The sequence below is a fragment of the Schistocerca americana genome, chromosome 2, assembly GCF_021461395.2.
Source record: "Schistocerca americana isolate TAMUIC-IGC-003095 chromosome 2, iqSchAmer2.1, whole genome shotgun sequence".
Classification (NCBI taxonomy): domain Eukaryota; kingdom Metazoa; phylum Arthropoda; class Insecta; order Orthoptera; family Acrididae; genus Schistocerca; species Schistocerca americana.
In genome coordinates this window covers 162,709,610-162,716,592 of record NC_060120.1, presented here as the reverse complement: position 1 = coordinate 162,716,592, position 6,983 = coordinate 162,709,610, and the positions used below count along the sequence as shown (strand labels likewise).

The 6,983-nt window shown below is 39.3% G+C and overlaps 1 non-coding gene across 1 annotated transcript; it reads right to left on the bottom strand.

The window, feature by feature from the left end:
- Positions 1 to 5,253: 5,253 nt before the first annotated feature.
- Positions 5,254 to 5,327, bottom strand: Trnas-cga. Its single transcript has one exon. It is a non-coding gene; the product is annotated as a tRNA-Ser (tRNA).
- Positions 5,328 to 6,983: the final 1,656 nt, after the last annotated feature.

The following is a 6,983-nucleotide window of genomic DNA, read 5'->3' as shown; positions in this document are numbered from 1 at the left end:
AAGAGGAACTCATTAAACTTCGGTTACACGATAAATCAGTGTAATCTAAAAACCGTAAATTCAACAAAATACATAGGTACTACAATTACGAACAACTTAAATTGGAAGGGACACATAGAAAATGTTGTGCGGAAGGCTAACCAAAGGCTGCGTTTTATTGGCAGGACACTTAGCAAATGTAACAGATCTACTAAGGAGACTGCCTACACTACGCTTGCTCGTCCTCTTTTAGAATACTGCTGCGCGGTGTGGTATCCTTACCAGATAGGACTGACGGAGTACATCGAAAAAGTTCAAAGAAAAGCAGCACGTTTTGTATTATGGCGAAATATGGGAGAGAGTGTCACAGAAATGGTGCAGGATTTGGGCTGGAAATCATTAAAAGAAAGGCGTTTTTCGTTGCGACGGAAACTTCTCACGAAATTCCAGTCATCAAATTTCTCCTTCGAATGCGAAAATATTTTGTTGACACCGACCTACATAGGGAGGAACGATTACCACGATAAAATAAGGGAAATCAGAGCTCGTACGGAAAGATATAGGTGTTCATTCTTTCCGGAACTATACGAGATTGCCAGGCGCCGTAGCCGAGCGGTTCTAGGCACTTCAGTCCGGAACCGCGCTGCTGCTACGGTCGCAGGTTCGAATCCTGCCTCGGGCATGGATGTGTGTGATGTTCTCAGGTTAGTTATGTTTAAGTAGTTCTAAGTCTAGGGGACTGATGACCTCGGATGTTAAGTCCCATAGTGCTCAGAGCCATTTGAACCTTTTTTTTTTTCTATACGATATTGGAATAATAGAGAATTGTGAAGGTGGTTCGATGTACTTAAATGTGATTTCCAGAGTATCCATGTAGATGCAGATGTTTACAAACTTAGCCGTTTCGTAAAAGCTTCAACCGTTGACCCGAAAGCCAATGATCATGCGCTCTTGGACCTCAGATAAATCGCTACATTGCCACATTGCGACATCGACTGCATTGTTTTCTTCATATACCCTCTTTATATACCCTCCACTGCTAGTGCTGCCACCTGTATGTGCCTGGTTGTTGCACGTTGACGTCGAAAACAGGCGGTGCTCACATTAGTGTGACTGAACCGTGTACGTTCCCAGAGCGCTTCACGAGTTCATGAGCCAACCAGAGAAAGATCGACTTGGTCGCTGGATTCCTAGAAGACGAGCAGTTAATTACACGAAGAACACGACATCGATTTCCCCAGCGCGCCGCTTCCGGGCCGCTCGGCCGCTCAGGGATCAGCTCTGTGCTCATTGTCTGACGCGGTAGCAGCGAGCGCCGGCCGTGCGTATCCGCGTGCCGCCATCAGCCTGATGAACACACACACTCCGCTGTAATGAAGGAGCCTAATACTGCTTACCCACGGCGCTGGGGCGCGGCGCGCGCGCGCACCCTGCCGCGGAGCGTCGATTGCTAAGCGCCGACTGAGCTTCTGTGCCGTCTCCAAAGGCCTCGCGGAACTTCCGTGATCTCAAACTATGGTCCACATTTTCTGCCCCATCAAAACAAAACACGAAAACCACATTACCGTTTTATTTGGAGCTAGTTACTTACTTCTCAGTCACTGTAGTTCCATGTAGAGCAGTATTGTATTATAAACTGTAATCTATAATTATAAAGATCAAAATTTAAACAATGGAAAACCTATGATGGAATAACGACAATATTCTGAAAATAATAGATGGTTACTCAACATACAGAGCAGACGCTGAATCGCAGACGGCACAATATAAAGACTGCTATACATTTTAAGCTTTCTACCAAACGGTGTTGTAGAAAACACACACACATGCTCACTAACAAAACCCACACACATGATCATATCTCTGGTACTGAGGCTCGACTATTACAAAATTTGTGATGTAGTATTGTAGCACAGTACTGCAGACTAGTAGCGTGTGCCTGCTGGAGTCCATGTGAACATATATCTTCTTATCAGAAGTCCCTACTTCTCACATACTGTCCATATACTATGACCAACAGAAACGCGTGCAGTGAAATGTGACTTACAAGTTAATAATATGATGAACTGGTGACAATTATAATTTTATAACTTAAGAATACAATAACAAAGGTACAAAATACATAATTAAAAACATAATAATACAGATAACATTTGTAGTAATACAGGCTTTACAAAACAATAGAAATAAACATATACACCAGTGTTACAGGAATTATGACATAAGTTCATACATAAAAGATCAGAATAACTTTTGAAACATCAACTTCACACATGAGCATTAAAACAAAACAGAATAAATAATGTCTAAACATCTTTACAAAGTAAATAACATATTATTAATGCAAATTATATTTGAGGATAACAGTATTCCTCATCATAGTGAATGTAGCTTAGTATTAGAAGAGAAAAAATTTCTATGAAACAGTACACAGAGACAGGAAGAAAACAAATACACAAGGGTACACAAACACATAGTGGGATAACACAAAAGGAAAGGACAGGGTTTGTTTTACTGCAGTATTTTGCAAACAAAACTTTCTTTACTTCTTGGAGATCTCCCTTCATTCATCATTATTCCCAAAAAGTCCTATCTATACCTGCTTTCTGAATTCTATTCATATTTCTTACAAAATAATTATTTCTCAGTGCACAATACTCATTTTTGCCAAGACTGTTTCTTATAGCTTCTCAATGCATTTCTTCCAATTCATCGCAACTCATTCTCTTATATAGTCTACCCCCTCTTAAGCTAATTTAAATCTACTGAGCTCAGATGCTAAACTAAGGAACGAGGCAATGCAGCAGCACAAAACAATTAACACAAACAGCAATGAAAAAAAATGGAAATTGTCAAAGCAAGCTGCAGTAAATCTAAATTACCATGCAGTGCAACATTACAACTAATATGAGCCAATGTGCAGCAACAAGAAAAATAAATCAGTAGTAAAACTAGATTAACAAAGTAATACAAAGTGAAATTTAATAGCACTATGCTTGGCAAACAGCAGCAGCAAATGTATTAACTTATGTCTAAAAATGACATATCTCAAGCAGAAAAAATATTACACTAAAGATAATAGCCGGCCGGTGTGGCCGTGCGGTTAAAGGCGCTTCAGTCTGGAACCACGTGACCGCTGCGGTCGGAGGTTCGAATCCTGCCTCGGGCATGGATGTGTGTGATGTCCTTAGGTTAGTTAGATTTAATTCTAGGCGACTGATGACCTCAGAAGTTAAGTCGCATAGTGCTCAGAGCCATTTTGAACTAAAGATAACAATACAGATAAGGGAAATGTATAATTACATCTTAATGTCTATGTGATTAAAGTGCTGCACCACAACTTATTCTACAAAATAAATTACCAAGTACTTGAAAAGAAAATTATGAATGCAGTTCCTGTGAAGGTAAATGTCTTTTTGTGCTCCCTCATTTTTATGAAAAATTATTATTTACTCGATCTGTAGACAGAAAATATTTATATTAGTACATCTATAAAATTTTATTTTAACCAATGCTGCAGTGCAACTAGAAACTAGATATCAAATGAAATAAGCAACTATGTACAAAGCAAAGCATAAGAACATCGTTCAATAGCCATGTGGCATTTCATTAGTAGTAAAAAAATCTCTCATCTAGAAAGACAGTAGTCATAGTCAGGTGTGTAGACAAACTATTTCTTGTCATTTCATTAGGCATTTCAGTAAATATCAGAAAGCACGATATGTTTCCAAGTAATTAGCGTGTCGTATTTGCGATGCTTTCTACAAAGGAATGTCAGAAGCGAGGTTAATGGCCTCCTTTTTTTTTACCTAATGGCTTTTTCTGCAGGCGGCTGGCCCAGCTGGGCGCCACAACGCATTACGTCAAGGTCACTTACCTTTCTTACTGAAATATTTACGACAGCAGTTTCCACTACAGTGGCAGTCTCATATAAAAAACTTCACAGGTCAAGAATTTGCGTTACAAATCTGTAGAAACAAAATCCTGTAAATATAACAGTGTCCAAAAAATTTTCGCCGGCATTGTGATACATTCACGCATATACACACATTTCATAACTCTTAGAGTACGACTCTTGGTTTCCAACATCCTTTTTCACAAGTCAGAGTCCCTAACCACTACTCATTATTCCTTACCTTATTACACATATACATATTCGTCGACACTTCTTCAATATTTCATCATACCAATACGTAGCATAATCAAATTCCTCATATAGCATCAGCTTATTGATCATAAACATACCTCAGTAGCATAATACACATCATCGTCGTAAAAATATCATCATAACACCTCAGTCAAATCTCAAAAACGTCGTAGCTTTCTGCAATAATGTCAAAACCTAAAAAAAATTCTCTGCTCATTTCAATAGTGTCATCTACCTCAAACGTACTTTAAAAATCATGATCCCATACCAAATACATCATTCAAAGCTCACAATGTTACCGAAAAAATATGAACAGTTCACAAAGTACGGCCAAAATACAATTTCATAAGTGTGAAGTTATCCAACTGTGTAATTATGTAAACATCTGTCACTGATGTAGTAAAATAAATGTTTGTCTCTCTCAGTTAAATGATCAGATAGCTGTGTAACTTACGTGTTAGAGAAATATGGTACCGATGTGTAAAGTTGTGTAAGCAAATACCTTATTAGCTAGGGCTCCTTGTGCTTGCCAAACACAAGGTACACAAAGTAGGCGTGTACCCCCATGAGGATAAATGTAATTATACCCTCAGATGCTACAGATTACAGCAATGGAATGAAATTTATCACGGAAAACTTTCTTTGTAATTCAAAAATCTTTAAAAATAAATGTTTTAAGTATAAAATTAATCACTCAAATACGTGTACTGTAGCTCTAAACTGTGCGTCTTGTTGCAACATAATCTCTGTGAAAGTGTTGTAGTTATCGTCCTCCGAAAGCTAAGTTCTGCAGAAGTCAATGTACTTACCTCATGATAAACAAAAGTGAAATGCTTTGCGTATAGATATCGTAGTTATTACGCTTATTGGCGTGATGAAGAGAGTACTGTACAGTAACATATTGTTGTGCCACGAAAAAGGCTGTCTCATTGTTGCTATACCACAAAAGTTACTACTAAAACATGTTTTACTTTCCAGAATAATGCAGAAAAACGTGCAGATATAAAACAGAAACACCCCAAAAGCAACATTGTAAATTGTCACTCATTAGTAGCGTCGTGATAAAACCGTGTAGTTGTCACATAAACTAACCACTGTGTCGAAACTTCCTGGCAGATTAAAACTGTGTGCCCGACCGAGACTCGAACTCGGGACCTTTGCCTTTCGCGGGCAAGTGCTCTACCATCTGAGCTACCGAGCACGACTCACGCCCGGTACTCACAGCTTTACTTCTGCCAGTATCTCGTCTCCTACATTCCAAACTTTACAGAACCTCTCCTGCGAACCTTGCAGAACTAGCACTCCTGAAAGAATGACCCTGACTAACATTAACCTATACCTTTCACAAATCACTTACCTCACCAAAAATCTTCGTTACTCGAACTACTGCAATACAGCGAGCGCCACTATTGCCAGCTAAATGAAAGATTCAAACTACAGAAGGCACTAACTACTGATAGCCATAGTTAGCAAATGAAAGATTTTAATAGAGAACAAACAATGTATTTACCTTAATAGTCATAATATATATAGCAGTTCATGACATCCAGTCTTACAAATTTCAAAACTCCGCCATCTCTCTCCCCACATCCACCACTGCTGGCGGCTCACCTCCAACTGCGCAACGCTACACGCTGTTCACATCCAGCTGCCGCTGCCCAACACTACAATGGCAGACAACAATGCAAACTAGCCACAGACTGCACACAGCACAGCCAGTGATTTTCATACAGAGCGCTACGTAACGTTGCCAATAAGAAAACCTAAACTGCCTGCTTACAGACTGTTGAACATTAGACAGGCAGACCGAATAATTGGGGGGGGGGGGGAGCGGGAGGTACTAAACAGAATTGAGGAAGAAAGATACAACTTGACTAAAAGAAGAGATTGGTTGATAGGATTATACTGGGGCATCAAGGAATTGTCAGTTTGATAATGAATGGAAGGTTGGTGGATAAAAGTTGTAGATAGAGACCAAAGCCTGACTACAGTACGCAGGTTCACGTGCAAGTACGTTGAAGCCCTCGGAGTGCAGACCACAATACTTTATATATGAACATGTCAAAACTAAGCAAAACTGTCAAAACTTTTTAAAAGACTTTATAGTCCCAACTCGCTGTAGATATTATTTTTGTTTCACTACTGGTATTCCGGCCAAAGAGCCACTATCAAGTGTTTCACAGTGTACGGCAAAAAAGTCGCGAAACTCTACAGGAAAAAAATGCAACCTCTGCCAGCTGCAGCGACGCTAACGCTCGAAGAGACAAGCACGCAAAACCGCAATATAGGCATGATTTCAACACAGAATTTGCTGTTTTAATGCTGTTACTTGCGTTTTTCCCAGTCACTAAACAGGGCGGTGTTTTTTCGGATACGGAGAGCACAATGTAATTATACCAATTTCCCACCTACTATTAATTTTAATATATACAATCATACCAGAGTGCAATGTAATTAGTACGTTATACAGCAGCCGAGTTGTAATCGTATCATCGGAAACCCTTTAACACGAGAAATTAATTGTGTCCTAATGTGATTAAACTGAAAAGAAACTGATTGTCTGTACATTCGCATGCCTGCCACGTACTTTCTGATGCTGTGTGACGACGATATCGCGGTTCACTAGTTTCTTGCCGATTTCAGACTCATTTTAATACATACAAAACCAAGCACGACCTCTAGATTCTTCGGCATTAGCCGCTCTTTATTATTATTAAAGACCTTTTAGCCTTGTCCTTGCTTTTGTGCCTTGCGTGTACCTGTCATGATTATTCATACTGAGGGAAAAATAATCACTGCGCCACAAAATTATTAATTTACAGTAACGAAATTTCGGGAATACATTTGTCTAGGTAAG